At 36.5% G+C, this 19,449-nt stretch overlaps 1 pseudogene; it reads right to left on the bottom strand.

Annotated features, from left to right (window-relative positions):
• Positions 1–273: 273 nt before the first annotated feature.
• On the bottom strand, positions 274–12,765 carry LOC149229662 (NDR1/HIN1-like protein 6; annotated as a pseudogene).
• Positions 12,766–19,449: the final 6,684 nt, after the last annotated feature.

Raw genomic sequence — 19,449 nt, forward strand, 5'->3', positions numbered from 1 at the left:
TCATGCTAGCTACCATGGTTTGAAAAAACTGTGTGCGACGAAGCCCAAAATCCTAAAGTCAAACCCTCAAACTTTCCATGGGCAAATTTAAATATTTACACTGACAGTAATGGCTCAAACAATTACTCTACATCCAATCTCATTCTAAAAAATTCCTAAAATATACCATCTTTAATTGTAAATTTCACCAACATACCCACAAAATACTTACTCATCCGTGAGAGCAAGGAAAGAACAATAGAGAGTAAAGAATCCAATTATATTTTGGAAATACTAAAACATATCTACATAAAAACAGGGCCACGCTATTAAAAATAACATGTCTGCCAACTGAAAGTTTGCAGTTAATATTTTATATGGAGTCTGAACAAAACAAATTGTATATAAAAAAATTATATCTGCAGTCGTAGTACCTATATGGTCCTATCACAAAAACACTTAACCCTAACCTTGCCATAACCATGAATTCAATGCATCTTAAGTCGCGCGCAATCCTCACAGCTTCACCCGCACCTTGGAATTCTTAACAGTCACTGTGGCCTTGGCATCGAGCTGGTCGACGATAAGGTCCCATCGCGCACGAAGTGTTATCTTCCATAACTTCAACTTCCCAACCTTTATCTTCAAGGGAACATCGCCTTCAATTTCAGGGGAATGCCCGCCTAATTTATCTGTGCATTGAGCGTAGACTTCATGGCATTGGTGAGCTTAGCACCAGTGTTCTTGTGGCCCTGGTAGAATACCAGCAGGAAGTCTGTGCAAGGCTCCGAACCTGAATACAAAACTATGAGAGGGTGTTGGTACCATTTCATTGCCATCATTTTCTTCTAGAAATCCATCATTTGTCTATCTTTTTCTCCCATAAAGCCCTCATAGTCCATTGAAATTGATTAATCAAAGCATTATAGTTGTTAATTTACATTAAATTTAATTTGTGAATTAATTACAGGATGTCATGACTTCCTATAAATGGTTTATGATGTGACACATGGCATGGCAGGAAAATCAAAACAAAGGATAGGAACGTGATTTGGAATGTACATACATGGTGAAAGATATATTCCACAGCGAATCTAAAGCTCCTGGATACATGGTCAATGCTGGTCAAACCCAGCCTTTTTGGTCACAAAGGCAGCAAAAAACCAGAGTTTCCCAAACTAATTTCGTTTTGCTTTGGAAATCAGTTAAGATTAGAAAAGACAAAAATCACTCTTTTGTAAAATCAGAAACATCTGCATAATGTATGTACATTCGATTTAGAGGGAAAGTTAGTGAATATAGGATAGGAGACAAGCAGATAAAAGACTGCGTATTGTATTGTCCAGAACGATTATTATTCCTGTGTATTGTTTCCAGAACATTGCTCTTGCATGTGATTTCGACTTCCAGAACTTAATTACAGTCATCGTTTTACCCTTACAGTGCTTATGCGTTAACATTCTCATCGCTTGAAGTTTCTTAAGTGTTCCATTGAAGCGTGGACGGGCGCTACGTGGAGATTGGTATACTTTTATTTTCATTTCCATAGCGTTTTCGAATCTGAATAGTGTGAATAGCGTTTAATGTTATTTTATTGCCTGTGAGTTTATTGATTTGATTAGAAGTTCTTGCAAATAATATTCATGGTGATAGCTTGAGAATTCGATTGCTAGATCATTGAACAATATCTTGTAAAAGATTTGATCGATCATTAGATTTCGAAGTATCTCTGTGGACTCTATGTTCATGCATTTAAAATTTCGGTGTGCTTAAAAGAGCTTTTTATTTTCATGAATGCTTAGTGTGTTAGCTGGAAAGAACTTTTGTGGATAATATCCTTGTAAGAGGGTTGAAAACTCAGTCTAGCAACACGCTGTTTCTTTAGAACAGTTAGATAAATTAGATGACCTGAGTGTTAAAGTGTGAGAGGAAACATATTTCAATCTCCTATAAAGGAGTGTTGTAGCTTGTCACAGTAAACACTTAGTTAGGTAGATGAGATCCTTTTAGGTCTATAGACTTTAGACACGTGCCTCTAAGTTTACCTACCTTGGTTGATATTAAATCTAGTCTAATCTAGCACCCTAGATTGGCCACTACATTTTGGCGCCGTTGCTGGGGAGGCGCAGCTAGAGGATTTCGAAAAAAAACAAAATATAAAAAAAATTAAAAATTAAAATAAACAAAAACAAACAAAAACACAACATAGATTTGATTTTAATTATCATTTTAGAAGTCATGTTTGCTTATGCCTAGATCTAGAGATAATAAAGGTAGATTCATAAAAACCCCCCATCCAAAAACTAACCTACCATCAGGAGCAGACCCTTTAGGAAAAGTTGAACACACAACACCAGCTGGGAAAGTTACCATACAAACATTAGAGGATAAATAGAAATCAGGGCAAAGACTCACACTCATCGAGAGGCAAATTCTATTAGCACACGAATCACAGAAGAAACATTTCCCTGAATCCTCTATAAAAAGAGAAAGTAGCACAGTAACTCAACAATCTTTCCTTGAACTTCTCTTTGAAACAAGTGACACTGAACAAGAAATTAAATCAACAGAGGAACCTATCAAAATGGCTGAGGAAGGAGATGGATCAGCAAGAGGACCACCAAATCAAGGTCGAAGAGAGGAGGAAGAGTCAACCTTTAAATTTCCTATTCAAGAACCAGAAGAGGATGACGAAATAAAAATGAAAAACATACCTCCATCTGTGCTACCAAACTTTTATGGCATGGCTTCAGAAGACCCAGATTCATTCTTGTTTGAGTTTGACATTGTATGTCAAACATATGGTTACACAGATGATGCCCATAGGCTTAGACTCTTCCCAGCAACATTAAAAGAATCAACATTAAGATGGTTCATGGGGCTTGGTGAACATGCAATAACTGATTGGGATGACATGAGAAGAATATTCCTAAAGAAATACCAACCTTATTGTAGATCGAAAGATTCCAAAGATGATATCTTTAGGATGAATCAACAAGAGGATGAAAATTTATAGGAGTACTTGGAGCGGTTTGTTTACAATTTACAAAAATCAAAACACAGAACCATGCCTCTTGATCTGATTCGAACAATATTTTTGAAGGGCATTCGAGAGGAATACTTAGATGATCTTAATTTGATGGGAAAAGGTGATATTTCCACTTTACCTTTTGAAGAAATTGTTGAGTTATGTGAAAAGTATTCTAGGAGAAAAGCCAAAATTGGAAAAAGAACCATATCATCCAAAGCCACAAAATCTCCTTCAGCAAGTGTCACAAGAGCTGAAATAGGAAATTTGTTAGAGGAATTCAAAACAGATCTATTGAGTACCTTAGGAACTCAAATTGACACTCTCAAAGCTAAGAAAAGACAAGAAGAGGAAGATCAAATGATGGCTGTCTTTTGTCCAAAATGCCGGAAGAAACATGCCTTAAAAGACCCATTAGAAAACATTCAAGTTTGTGCCTTTTGTACTGAAAATCATGATATATTTCATTGCTCTAAAGTCAAGATTTTGTAGAATTGTAATGTGGCAGCTAACACAGATATGGAAAATGTGTATTTCATGGGCGCAAAGAGACCATGGCAGCGAAAACCTCCACCTCAAGGTATGTTCCCAAACTAGAATTTGCAATTTCCTGCACATGATCATATGTATGCTCAGAATTCGTGGAATGTACCCATGCCATGGCAGCACCAAAATTACCCACAACAAAAACGGAGACCATCTCAGCAATACTCTCAACAATATCAACCATATCCTCAACCATACCAACCATATTCGCAGCCATATCAACAATATCATCAGCCATATTCGCCATATCCTCAACCATATCAGCAATATCCTCAGCAGCAAGTTGTTTACCCACATCAACCCCAACTCACTCAACAAGCATTACCTGCCCCTCCACCAATAAATCCACCACAATTACAACTTCCATCTAACCAACAACCTCCTAGACCTACTCAAATCCCTGCTCAACCTGTACCAAATCCAAATAACATAGCAGAGAGACCAGCTTATAATGTAGATGAGGGACCATCATATCCCACATTACCCTTGCAAAATATCAATTTGAGGTCTGGTAAGATACTTCACAAAGAATCTCCAACAGCTGATAAACAAGAAGAAAACGGAGAAAATGAAAATGAAACTCCAATTCAAAGGAAACAAAATGATGACATAAAAAATAAACAAATGCAATTGTTGCATCCACCACCTTTTCCAGACAGATTGGTCCAAACAAAACTTCCCATGTCAATACCACAGTTTGATGTTTTAGATGAGCTAAAGAATATCTATATAAAAATTCCACTACTACAAGCCATAAAAGACATTCCCATATATACTAAAGCCATCAAAGAACTGTGCCTTAAAAAGCCTACTAGGAAAAGAGTTGATCCACAAACTATTCATGTTATTGGACATTTAGCTGGCCTTATGACAAACACCATTTCAATGGAAAAGTATGTTGATCCTGGTATTCCCAGAGTCACTACAATCATTAACAACATACATATTCCAAACACCTTAATTGACCTTGGGGCCGCAATAAATGTGATGACCCTTGAAGCAATGAAAACACTCCAGCTCACAAACTTGCAGCACACAACAATTGTTCTAGAACTCGCTGATAGGTCTAAAGTGATTCCTGAAGGGATTTTGGAGGACATAATTATTTCACTGGAATCTTGGCAGTATCCAATGGACTTTTTAGTTCTTCAGCCAAAATCCAATTTAGGAGGACACCCTATCATCCTTGGTAGACCATGGTTAGCAACTGCTGATGCATTCATAGGATGTCGATCGGGTAATATGATCATTTCACGAGTAATTGAAAGAAAACAACTCACTCTTTACCCATCAGCACAATCCCCAGCAGTAGCACACAATTTATGGCTTGACGATAAATACAATGACAAGGAAGAAGTTCAATCTGTTTTCAGCATCAACCAAATCTATGATTTTCAAGAACATAATAATGATGCTCTGGTAGAATTGTTCCTTTCTCAACCTGATGTTTCCGAAGAATTGAGAAATGACCAATACCATGCTGCAGATGAACTTTTGGCACAAAATTTTCAGGAAACATGCACCATTCATTCCTTGCAAACAACATTTCAGAATATTTTTCCTATCCAATCTATCACAAACACACAGAGCAAGACCATAGAGATTAGTCTAGGAAACACTTTGAATATTGGCACTCACCTAGACTCATCTCAGGAGGAAAAATGGATTCAATTATTGAGAAAATACCAGAAAGCATTTGCTTGGGACTACACCGATATGCACGGAATTCACCCTGAAACATGTACTCACCATATTTATACGGATAGTAACATCAAACCAGTGAGGCAACCGCAGAGACGAATGAATCCCATGGTTCAGGATATTGTTAGAGATGAATTACAAAAACTATTGAAAGTCAATTTTATTTATCCTATCTCTGACAGTCAGTGGGTATCCCCATTGGTAGTAGTGCCCAAGAAAAATGGCAAGTGGAGAATTTGTGTTGATTACAGACAATTGAACAAAGCAACCCTCAAAGATTATTTTCCACTACCATTTATTGACCAAGTGCTAGACACATTAGCTGGGAAATCATCATTCTCTTTTCTTGATGGTTTCAGTGGCTACAACCAGATCAGGATAGCCTTAGAGGACTAGGACAAAACCACTTTTACTTGTCCTTGGGGCACTTATGCTTATAATGTTTTACCATTTGGACTTTGCAATGCTCCAGCTACATTTCAGAGAGCTGTATTAGCTATTTTTGCTGATTTAGTTCATGATTCTGTTGAAGTTTACATGGATGATTTTTCAGTGTATGGTAATTCATTTAAGCATGCATTAGAGAATCTTGAAAAAGTTTTGAAGAGATGTATTGAAGCTAATCTGTCCCTGAGCAATGAAAAGTGTTTTATGATGTTAAATGAAGGGATAGTATTAGGACACTATATTTCTTCTCAAGGCATTAAAGTTGATCCATCAAAAATCCAGATCATTGTCAATTTGCCAATTCCGAAGACTCAAAAAGAGGTAAGAAGTTTCCTTGGGTATGCAAGCTATTACAGAAGGTTTATTGAACATTTTAGTAAAATAGCTTCACCTCTGTTTAAACTTCTAGCAAAAGATACACCTTTCAACTGGAATGAGAATTGTCAGCAAGCATTTGAAACACTCAAAGAAAAGTTATCAACCACACCAGTCTTAAAAGGACCTAACTGGAACCTACCATTTCACATCTTTACAGATGCATCCGATACTGCAGTAGGTGCATCATTAGGCCAAAAAGAGGAGTCTTTTCATTATTCCATCTATTTCATTAGTAAAAATCTAACACCTGCAGAATTAAACTACACAGTCACTGAAAAAGAAATGCTTGCAATCATACATGCTGTGAATAAATTCCGACATTATATAACTGGTTATGAGGTTTTTGTACATACTGACCATTTTGCCATTAAGTATTTAATGAATAAACCAGTAACTAATGGCAGAGTTACCAGATGGCTGTTATTATTACAGGAATTTAATATCACAGTGTTAGATAGACTAGGTAAGGAGAATCAGGTCGCAGATTTTCTTTCTAGACTGCAAAATCCAGGTGAGGTTGTTCCGGTTGAAGATTCTTTTCCAGATGAAAATTTATTTGCAATTTCAATAGTGAATCCTTGGTATGCTGACTTGGCAAACTATTTGTCCACAGGAAGAACACCTCCATATTTTACTCCAAAGGAAAAGAAGAAGCTAATCAAACAAAGTGCTCGATACTCATGGGTTAATGGAGATTTATTTTACACTGGTTATGATATGATTATTAGACGATGTGTAAGAAATGATGAAATATTTGATATTTTAAAATCTTTCTATGATAAACCGTGTGGTGGGCATTTTGCAGCTAAAAGAACAGCATTCAAGATTCTTAGTCTTGGATACTACTGGCCATCTATTTTTAAGGATTCCAAGAAGTATGTGAAGAGTTGTGATAGCTGTCAAAGAATGGATAGGCCAACAGCTACAGATGAAATGCCACTTCAGCCTCAAGTACACTTAGAGCCATTTGAAAAATGGGCTCTCGATTTCATAGGACCCATCAATCCAACTTCCAAAGGTAAAAAGTACATCCTAGTATGTACTGATTACGTGAAAAAATGGGCTGAAGCCAAAGCACTAGTCCGAGCAACTGAACAAACAATGGTAAACTTCCTTTTTGAAGAAATTTTTGTAAGGTATGGAGTACCAAGGGAGATAGTGACAGATCAAGGTACTCAGTTTATTTCAAAGCTAGTTAAAGACATCATAGAAAAATATCAAATCAAGCACAGAAAAGGTACACCTTACCATCCACAGGCCAATGGCCAGGTGGAATCCACAAATAAAATATTGGAATGAATTATCACTAAGACCGTAGCAATGAACAGAAAGAATTGGGAAGAGAAGCTCAAAGATGCACTCTGGGCTTATAGAGTCATGTGGAAGAACACTACAGGATTTACACCATATCAGTTGGTGTATGGCAAAGAGGTAATGCTTCCTATTGAATTTCAAATACACACTTATAAGATGGTTGCAGATTTAGGAATTGATCTCAATGAAGCCCAACAAGAGAGGATTCAGCAATTGAACCAGCTAGATGAAATGAGGCAGCAAGCAGAGGAGACAACACTCCTAATGCAGAAACAAAGGAAGCAGTGGCATGATGCACACATCAAGAAGAAATAGTTCAAAGAAGGAGACTGGGCTTTACTCTTTGACTCTAAATTCAGAGATCATAAAGCCAAATTTACCACACATTGGATGGGCCCATATGAAATAGTTCAAGTTTATGAAAATGGATCAGTCAAGCTTATTACCATTGATGGAGAAGGCCACCCCTTTCTTGTCAATGGCCATCGGTTGAAACTCTACCATAAGCCCATCAGCAAGGAGGATTTTCTTCAAACTGTATCTCAACAAAGGGAGGTTGAGATATTGCAGCCTTCAGTTGTGATATTTCTACCTTAGTTCATTTCATTTCAATTTAAAAAAAATAAAAATTATAAAAAATAAAAAATAAAAATAAATAAATTTAATAGTGGTTTAGATGTGAAAACCAGACTCTGGCACACTCTAACCCAAAATTCTTACTTGAAAACCAATTCTTTGGCTGGTAAGAATTCCTTGTTCTATTTGTTTACTGTTTGGTTCATCACTTCAATAATGACTTGAGGACAAGTCAAAGCTTTAGTGGGGGAGAAGCATCAACATTTTTGTTTTCCTTATCTCATCTCCTCATTGTAAATTTTCAAAGAGTTTGTTTCAGCACTTCAGTATTTCAATAAAGAAGTTGTTTTTGTATTTGTTCTAATCAGAGGGACCTGTTCAAGAAATATGCAGTGGGACCTGTTCAGAAGACTATGTTACCAACACTAATATTAGAGGGACCTGTTCAACAAACATTAAATGGACCTGTTAAAGACTGCTACATCAGGGTACTTCAATAAAGTTTCAAAGGTTTCTTATCATCAAGGCTACATCAACACCAAAGATCAAGGAAGCTGCACACACATAGTTCTTCAGATTTCAAAGAAGCTGCACACACAACATTCTTTAGATCTCAAAGGGACCTGTTCTATCCAATTTTATCTCAGAAGGGACCTATTATGGACAGTGAAGATTAGTCATATCTAGACAATAAAGATCAGTCCTACCTATGCATGCCAACTCAACTCTTGGTCAACCATCAAAGTGTAATGTATTGTTGTAATTTTTATTTTTAACATTTAAAATTCTTGAATTATTTTAGTGTCAAATATGATGATTATGATTGCTTATGATCAATTTCAAAAACACTCTTATACCCATCACCCTTGTAACATTCCTAACTACTATCATTTCGGAACACACTCTAGCCTATCGCCATATTCCTCCTACGATTTTTAAATCTTCTCCTACACCACCCTTCAAACCTTGTCATTAACTCCTCATTCTTGAATCGGCCATCAAACCTTATCATCGATCCATCATCTTCCTAATCGGCCAAGTACCAACAAGTAATGGACAAGTGGTGAATCATTGGAGAGCCAAGTGTTAAACGATTTCATTCATTTTTTTGAATCGTCCAAGTTATAAAACGATCATTTGACCCAAGTCGACTCATGCAACAGCTATCCGTTATCATTAGTCCAACACTCCTTATATGTCTACGACGTTCTCATGATTGTACTTATGCAAACCAGTACAGCTCCTCTGTCTTAGTGATATGAATGTGCTCTGCATTATCATTATAGTAAATTGGGTAAGGTCGGTTGTTAAGTTTTATTTCATTCTCAGTTCGTAAAAAGGGCGTTATCATACTAGTAATTCAAACTCTGTGATTTCAAAAAAAGGCTGAGAACAACAGGCGCTACAAAGGGAGAGCATAGTAATTGGGCTCACCACGAGTTTCTACCTCCGCCATAATCTGAGGACATTAATCCAGTCGCTACCCAAGTCATTGAAGAAGGAGACCCCGAGAACAGAGGGCGCTACCAGGTTGGTTGAGTGGAGCGCAAAACAAAGGTAACAAATCAAGAGACCCTTGTTGAATTATTAAGCATAAACAAAAAGGGTTAGAACAGGAGTTTCTTTGTCAAAATGACCAATAGAGCAAAGCCTACGACATTTGATAGTTCCCAATATCATGATGACTGTATTACAATTTTAAGGGAAAAACAATGGTTATCCTTCCTAGAGAAGTTTAATGGAAATAATGAAGAGTTAACCAAGCAATTTGCATTTACATTTAATGGAGAGAAAGCATTGATAGGCAACTTCTCTTTTAGGATTTCAGAGGATACCATAGCACAAACCTTGGGAATCAGTCCAGAAGAAGAAAAATATTTCAAAACAAAACAATTTAAGGAAAAATCATGGACTCAATTCATGTCTAGGTCAAGGGTTTCCTCTATCAACTGGAAAAAGGGTGTCCCTAGAAGCTGGCTGATGCAGCCATGGGATGAAATGGTGTACATTATTCAGAAATTTATTACGTGTGAAGGTCGTTACAACATAGTCTATCTATATCACATTAAACTCCTGTTGCACTTAAAAGGGCAATGCACCATCAGTTTACCTTACTTCCTCTTACAAAGTTTGACTAAAATGGCAAAGACCATTCAGAAACGAAAGGGTAATGAAGATAAGAGTTTATGTCATTTTGGGTTGATTAAAATTCTAATTGAATTTGAAGTGCAGAGGAGGGGAAAAACATGGAAGGAATTTTTGGTTGCTAATCAAATCAAAGATGGAGAAGATGAACAGGAACAGCAAGAGCGCTCAGAATTTATGCTTGATATTGATGAGGAAATCCCTGTGAGCAAGTCAAGCAATGTTCCTCCACACAGTAGTAGTGTAAGGACAAGAAAGATGAGGCAAGAAGCTGCCCAGAAAATTGAGCGAGACAAAATTTTCACTACATATACAAGAAGATCAAGGAGAATGCAAAAGACCCAAACACAAGAAGATCAACCAGAGTCAAATGCACATGCACCGATGGACATTGAGAGCAGTGCTCATTCACTGCCAGGACCAGAAGCCGAAATGGAAGTCGAGAGTAACAATGTACAAGGGAAAGAGCCAACACCTGCAAACAAGAAACAAAGGAGGTTAGAAAAACAAATTGAAAAGCTAAAAGAAGAATTGATGGAGGCCAACATGCTAGAGAAGGTCATCAAGAAGGAGAATGAAATGTTGAGAGCTCAGAGCAAGGAGACTCAGCAGAAAAATGAGAAGTTGAAGGAGCAAATCAAAGACTTAAGACTGAACAAACCAACATTTGCAAATGGGCAACCAAATGGTATACTCAAAAGAAAGCTCTCAAAGAGAAATACAAGAATTTGAAACATGAGCTCCACGTTCAGAAGAATTCCCAAGCTCAGAAGAATATAGATGCATTGTTACAAGCGGCAGAGGCACAAGCAGGAACAGAGTATAAAGGGAGCACATCAGGATTAGCATGAGGACATGCTAAATCATTGAGCTTGGGGCAGATGTTGGTACCATTTCATTGCCATCCTTTTCTTCTAGAAATCCATCATTTGTCTATCTTTTTCTCCCATAAACCCCTCATAGTCCATTGAAATTGATTAATCAAAGCATTATAGTTGTTAACTTACATTAAATTTAATTTGTGAATTTTTATGTTAAAAATTAGGAATTTTCAACAAAAATTACAAGATGTCATGACTTTCTGTAAATGGTTTATGATGTGACACGTGGCATGGCAGCAAAATCAAAACAAAGGATAGGAACGTGATCTGGAATGTACATACATGGTGAAAGATCTATTCAACAGCGAATCTAAAGCTTCTGGATACATGGTCAATGCTAGTCAAACCCAGCTTTTTTGGTCACAAAGGCAGCAAAAAGCCAGAGTTTGCCAAACTCATTTCGTTTTGCTTTGGAAATCAGTTAAGATTAGAAAAGACAAAAATCACTCTTTTGTAAAAGCAGAAACATCTGCATAATGTATGTACATTCGATTTAGAGGAAAAGTTAGTGAATATAGGATAGGAGACAAGCAGATAAAAGACTGCATATTGTATTGTCCAGAACGATTATTATTCCTGTGTATTGTTTCTAGAACATTGCTCTTGCATGTGATTTCGACTTCCAGAACTTAATTACAGTCATCGCTTTACCCTTACAGTGCTTATGCGTTAACATTCTCATCGCTTGAAGTTTCTTAAGTGTGTCATTGGAGCATGGACGGGCCCTACGTGGAGGTTGGTATATTTTTATTTTCATTTCCATAGCGTTTTCGGATCTGAATAGTGTGAATAGTGTTTAATGTTATTTTCTTGCCTGTGAGTTTATTGATTTGATTAGAAGTTCTTGCAAATAATATTCATGGTGATAGCTTGAGAATTCGATTGCTAGCTCATTGAACAATATCTTGTAAAATATTTGATCGATCATTAGATTTCGAAGTATCTCTGTGGACTCTATTTTCATGCATTTAAAATTTCGGTGTGCTTAAAAGAGCTTTTGATTTTTATGAATGCTTAGTGTGTTAGCTGGAAAGAGCTTTTGTGGATAATATCTTTGTAAGAGGGTTGAAAACTCAGTCTAGCAACACGTTGTTTCTTTAGAACAGTTAGATAAATTAGATGACCTGAGTGTTAAAGTGTGAGAGGAAACATATTTCAATCTCCTGTAAATGAGTGTTGTAGCCTGTCAGAGTAAACACTTAGTTAGGTAGATGAGATCCTTTTAGGTCTATAGACTTTAGACACATGCCTCTAAGTTTACCTACCTTGGTTGATATTAAATCTAGTCTAATCTAGCACCCTAGATTGGCCACTACAGAGGGCTGTTGTCGAGATAATATATACCGATCCTCTTGTTGAGATTCTAGGCCTTTATTTTCACATCGAATTGACAATTTGTACTGAAATCGACGGGGTTGATGGTGAAATTAGTAATATGGACGCTGTCGAGAGTATTTGGGGATCTTGGGCCGGAAGACCAAGTACAGAACGCCACAGGCGAGTGTGATTAAAAATCAAATGGTGCAGCACAAGCAGCGGCAACAGGAGCACTGGCGCTTGGGAGGCGGTGACAAGTATCTGGGATGCTCTCTTCTGGAGATAACTTGGTCCTTTGGAATCTTTAACTCTCAGTGGGATGACTCCGCCCTTCTTAGATGAAAGATTGCTAGAATTGGGCGCCAATGGAGCGCTTGGCTTCTCGTTTACATATTCGCCTGCATCCTTCTTGATATCTGCAATCATCGGGTAGATTCTCTGTTGATCTGCCATCATGGCAACCTGCCCCGAGCTGCGAACAAAGCGATATGAACCGATTTAGGCCGACCAGATTTGATCCTGGGAGTCCCTGAAACTTAAAATGGACAGACTTAAGCCGACGAGACTCGATCCTAGGGCTCCCGAAACTTAAAATGAACTGACTTTGGCCGTCGAGATTCGATCCTAGGGCTCCCAGAAACTTAAAGACCTTCACGCAATGATGGGAATGAATTCTGCAGGCGCAGAGCATCCACAAAATAGATGTTAGTTCACGACAACCAATATTTCCAATCTGCCTTTTGGAAGGTGAGGGAATGTAGCATAGGTCGCCTGGTGGAAAAATTGAGTAACGAAGCTACCCGCAGCAGTTGGAGCGGTTAGTATCGTGTACCAGTTTCGAACCACGTTCTTATGCATTGTTCTGTGTATGTGCTTCGGAAACAAGCGGGATGAGGAGACCCTGTTATGTGTACAAGGCATCATGTCGGAGCTCTCCCCGATCAACTGACGTCTAGACGAAGTCTTACCAATTCCAGAGTTCTTCTATCAACGATAATGGGCATGGTTCGCATAGAGGTTTGGGTTTTTTAAGAAAATGAGGGCGGGGTTGATTTTCCAGAACGATTTCAAATTTGAATTTCATTAGCCCGCGCATAATTTAAAAACTTGAGCATATACAATCATGTATGCTCCATGCCATAACCTCCAAAAGCATGGCGTACTGTCAACGCAATTTCTGGGATCCATCATGGATGCATAAGTCATGGTGGATGAATGCGAATACATACAGAGACATCGACACATTCTCTTATTAATCGGAATCTGTTCGTCGGGGAAAGGATGCACACGGGTTGGCAGCGATGGCATACTGTCACCCTGTACTGTACTTGAAGTGTATTAATGGATCTATAGGGGTGGAAATAGCCCCTGCCGTCCTCCATGTAGGTGTGACAAGTGTATCAACACACAAATAAGTAATAAATAAAAAGTATCCATGATTTAAACTGCACGTGTAATTTTTTTTTTAATCGAGGTAATTCATTTTGTTCAAGAGATATGACACAATGCTTTTTTCAAGTACACATGACCTGATTGTCGGTCGTGGGTTTTCAGAACCACGTGCATACATCCCCACTCGTGAGTTTTGGGCGAATAAAATTTCAACGCCTCTTTTGTCAAGTAACGTAATGACAAAGAAAACACATTTCCATTGGAGATATATATGGGAGGGTAAGGCAGGGTAAGAATTTTGAATTGGTTGGAAGTTAGTTTAATTGTAAAAAAATATAAAAGGTTAAATTATGAATTTAATAATTTGAATAATTTTTTCCAATGAAATAGATACTTGGAAAATTTTAAATTTTATTTATTGTAATTATAATTATTAACTTTTATAAAAATGGTATAATTTTACTGTAATAAAAAGTTTTAAGGTTTTTAAATTGAATTGTATAACCATTCTTATTTGTAAACACTAATTTAGTATTAATTTAGTTAAAATCAATTTGTAAAATTGGTAGTCTAAATTTATTTATTTTTTAATAAATTTGTTAATATGAAATATATGTTTAAAGAGTTTAATATTTTTAATAAATCTATTTAGGTTTATTTTGAAAATGAAAATTTAAGTTTTATTTAATAAACTATTTTTTTTTTAATATATATATAAACACATAAAATATTAATTATATAAATGTGTAAATAAAATGGTTATATATATATATATATATATATATATATATATATATATATATATAATATTAGTATTAATATTAATTATTATAAATAAATGACTTTAAATAAATATACAATTTTTTTTTTTTATTAATTTATGAATAAAATTGAATATGGTTAACTGTAGTTGAATCTGGTCAAATATGTTCAACCATGTTCAACCATTGTCAATCAATGTCAACCATCTTTGATCATGATCAATCGTATTCAACGATGATCTTCTACAGTCAAGCATGCTCCACCATCATCAACCATGGTCATAGTGGTTAATCAATGTCTCTGTAGTGAACCATGATCAACGATGGCTAATAATGCTTGAATATGGTTGACTATGGTCAATGTCTTTATAGTCAACCATAGTCAACAATTGTCAGTGATGGTCAACGATGATTAACCATGGTTGAATTTCATCAATCATGATCAACCTTGATTAAAATCTCTTTCATCAAGATAAATTATGATGGTCTTGACCATGGTCAACCATGTTTTATAAAATCAAACATGGTCAGCCATGATCAACCATGGTCAACCAGTTTTATAAAATCAGCCATGATCAACCACGGTCGAATGTCACACTGTGACAAAGATTGTCTCGATACGAAAATCAACCATGATCAATCATGGCTAACGATGGTCAACCATGGTCCAACGTCGCATTGTGACAAATATTGTCTCAATATATAAATCAATCATGGCCAACCATGGTCCAACATTGCATTTTGACAAGGATTGTCTCAATATGGAAAGCAACCATGGTCAACAATATTTATTTTAGGGTTTGAAATATTTATTTTAAGGTTTATATAAATTGGGTTTATAATTTTTATCCCTTGGGTTTATTATTCCCTTAGGTTTATAATATCAGTTACTTGGGTTTATTAATCTAAGGGTTCATATTCCTAGGGTTTAATATTATTCACTCAGATTTATAGTCCCTTGAGTTTTTAGCATTAATCCATAGGGTTTATTTTCCCTTGGGTTTGTAATATAAATCATGGTCAACCATGTTTTATAAATTCAATCATTGTCTCAACCATGGTCCAATGTCGTATTATGACAAATATTGTCTGAATATGATAATCACCGTTGCTAAACCATGGTCAGTCATGGTCAACCTTGGTCAACCATGTTTTATAAAATCAAACATGCTCATCCATGGTCAATCTTGGTCAACCATGGTCGAACATCACATTGTCACAAAGATTGTGTTGATATGAAAATCAACCATGGTAATCATGGTCAACAATGGTCCAACGTCATATTGTGACAAGGATTGTCTCAATATGAAAATCAACCATGATGAACCATGGTGAACCATGTTTATTTTAGTGTTTATAATATTTATCTTAGGGTTTATATATCTTGGGATAATAATGTTAGTCCCTTGGGTTTAATATTATTCCGTTGGGTTCATAATCATGTATGCTATCTATTGGATTATGTATTAGTGAAACATATTCACATATTATCAGATCTTGGCTATTGATAATTTAAAAATTTAAATTTCCTGAAGCCCAATTGCTAATATAGTTAACTATTAACAATATTATTATTTCTAAATTTAAGTTTATGTGATCCATATTATAATTGTTAAGCTATTTTTTGGTGAAAATCACATGAGAAATTTGTTGACAATGCGTTTCAAACCATCTAGTGTGATTCATCGTGTAGAGATTTATATTATTAATAAATTTTATTAATAATTTATTATTATTAAAACAACTTTTTTTATTACTAAATATTATTAAACTTTTATGGTTTAAACCTTGTTAATGTCCTTGTGCCATTGCTTATCCAATCGTGGGGAATACCAGGGTAGACACTAGTTCGCCTCTTCTGTCAAATTTGGGCATGGAAATGGTTGTGGCTATTGATCTGACTGATCCCATCTTGCTCTTCCCATGAGTGGATTAAGCTTTCTTAGATAAACATGTACCTTCTAATCTCCAGGTTCTCATGGTCATTTATGATTGTTATAATCCTTTATTATTTACCCTGCCTCATTTCCATCTCACTGCACATTCAAATTGTGTTAATTAAATATTTCATAGACTGCATACATATTTAACATTAGGTAAGTGTCTTCTCACATAATACCAACGCAAGAAAACCATGTTCAAATGTAATTATTGAAAAGAATATATGTTAAACATATTTTGTCAAAAGATAAATGTCTTTTCCAGTAGGATTGCACACTCATACATGGATGCAGTTACATTGCTCCACGGAGTTTCGATTTGAAGCACATGAGCATTTCAATTAGAACGTATATGGTGGCCAAAGAAATGATCAATACATGACAATCACAATGTTGTCAATCCATGCTAATGATTGACAACATTTTCAGTGGGCATCTAGTTGCTTAATTTAAAAGCCATATTTTAGATCAAAACCTAAAGCCGAAATCACAAAGAATTGTTAGATAAGATTTAATTTATTATATACACTATTCTGATACCATGGTTCTAACTGTGTAAGAGTTCTTATCATCTCCTCTTTCGTAATATATGTACACGCCATAAGTACATCCCGTATTTGGGACGCAGAGAAGTGGGGTTGTAAGAAGCTGCAAGCCAAAGTAATTGAAACAATTAAAGAAGCTGAGGGAGAACGATTAAAAGGGAGGAGGTAAAATGGTTGAAGGGGACGGTTTGTGAGGGCAAGAGCTAACGAGCTTGCCATAGGGCATTAAATGCCCGCTTAGCTGCAAGCTCGTTAGCCATATAACACACACGCGCGCGGTGACTTTCCGAACACTTCGTCCCCACCGAAAGTTATATGGCTATTGAGCTTGCAGCGAAGCGGGCATTTAATGCCCTATGGCAGGCTCGTTAGCTCTTGTCGTTTGTGAGGAAGAAAGAATGATATTAAAATTGAATTTATTAAATTAAATATCACAACGAAAACATTTAGGATTAGGGTTTGTTTCTAATTTTAAACGTAAACATGGGAAGACCACTGGATATAAAGGGTAGTTAATGCATAGTTACCAAATTAGAATTCGAGTTTAATTCAAAATTCCGTCATTTAAAATTTAATATTGAAAAAATTAGGAAGTATACTTTTTACAGTTATTGAAATATATTATTTTTCCAATATTTTGAAACAATCACATGTATGATTATACATTGATCTGTTCTTAGTAGTTATAGGTATGTGTATCAATGCTCAAAAATCATCTTTGATTCTTGAAGGTTTTTAAGGCACTAAAATCATGAGGATTGCATCGACCCTCCCTTTTGAGGCTAAGTCGATGAAGGAAAGCTTTAAGTACCTGGGATTTCATCTAAAACTGGACTCTTACGCGAAACAAGATTGGTACTAGCTTGTCACTAAAATTGAAAACCGAATTAAACATTGGAGTTATAAATGGTTGTCGAGAGCGGGGAGGTTGGTTTTGAATAAATTGGTTCTTGAGGCCATCCCTGTGTACCAGACTGCGTTGACATGGATCTCAAAAGGAATACTCTCAAGAATAAGGAAAATATGTAGTAGGTTCATGTGGCTAGAACAAAGGAGGATTCAGTGTTGCCATTGGTGGCCTGGGGTAAAGTAGCTAGACTAAAGGAATGGGGTGGATGGGGCATTAAAGACCTACCAACCTTTGCATCTTCACTAGCAGCAAAATTGGGGTGGAGACTTATATCAATGCACAATCGGTGGACGAAATCATCAAAAGGAAATATATAGATCCGACTCCCATGGATGAATGGTTGAGAAACCTTGAAAAGAAGTCTCCACGTGCTTTGGTAGTATGGAAGGAAACTATGGAATCCTTTAGGATCATTGAAGACGGATTGGGCTAACACATTGGAAATGGAGAGAATCTTAGATTAGGAATAGACCGGTGAGTAGGATGCAACGAGGGATATACCCTATCAAGAGAGGTCATGACATGTTTACATACACAAGGCCTAATTTACTTGAATCCGATTGCAAGGGAAGGTCAAACGACAATATGGCAACAAGGATGGAAAGCAGCGAAAGAAGTGCATTTGGAACCTCAATGGAAAGAGGAATGGCGGAATTTTATTAGAGAGCTCCAAAGAACAAATGTTCGTCTCAGGGATCGTCTAGATGTGCCGAGATGGGTCCATGCTCCCATAGGAAAATATTCTCCAAAGTCTGGCTACTCTTACCTAATGGTAAGAAGGGCATGGGGAGCATTGAAATGGTGGTTTAAACCTCTATGGAAATTAAAATGTCCCATAAAATTAAAACACTTTTTCTTTTTTCTCTGGTGTATCTTCGGGAACAAAATCCCTACATGGGATAACCTATAGAAAAGAAACAAAGAAGGTCTAGGTTGGTGCACCCTCTACAAAAGTAAGGAGGAACCCGTACAACACCTTTTTTTAAAGTGCCCTTTCAGTATTAGAACATGGGAAGAAACTTTGAGATTATTGGGGAAGACTTAGACTTGGAATGTGGAAAACATGTGTGATGCCTGGCAAAGATGGTGGGATGAAGTTCAGGAGGAAAATATGACAAATGTCCCTTTAATAATTTCATGGGGCATTTGGCTGGCTCAGAATAGGAGCATCTTTAAGGATTTGGTCCCTGCTCACGTTCGTATTGTTGTAGAAAGTGCCTCAATCTATGCTCTTATCCCCTTACCAAATCTTGTAAAAATCTCTAGGTGACCAAGAGAAGAACAAATTAGGGGTGATACACCATGGACCTATTTTGATGGTGTGTCTGATCCACATGACATCTGTGGTGTGGGCCTTGTCATTCACATCAACAACCAAAAAAGTTTAAAAGCTTCGGTGGGCCTTGGCACGAGAACAAATAATTATGCATAATTTCAATCCCTAAAACTTTTACTATGTTGGCTTACTCACATGAGGATGCGATCGGTCTAGATTTTTGGAGACTCACAGAATGTTGTTAAATGGTTCAATGGAGAACAAAGATGTCAAAATTATATTTTGATTCCGTTACTAGAAGAAGCCTTACATC

This window comes from Pinus tabuliformis, chromosome J, assembly GCF_031772625.1.
Source record: "Pinus tabuliformis cultivar Carrire ecotype Pingquan chromosome J, CPIR1, whole genome shotgun sequence".
NCBI classification, from domain to species: Eukaryota; Viridiplantae; Streptophyta; class Pinopsida; order Pinales; family Pinaceae; genus Pinus; species Pinus tabuliformis.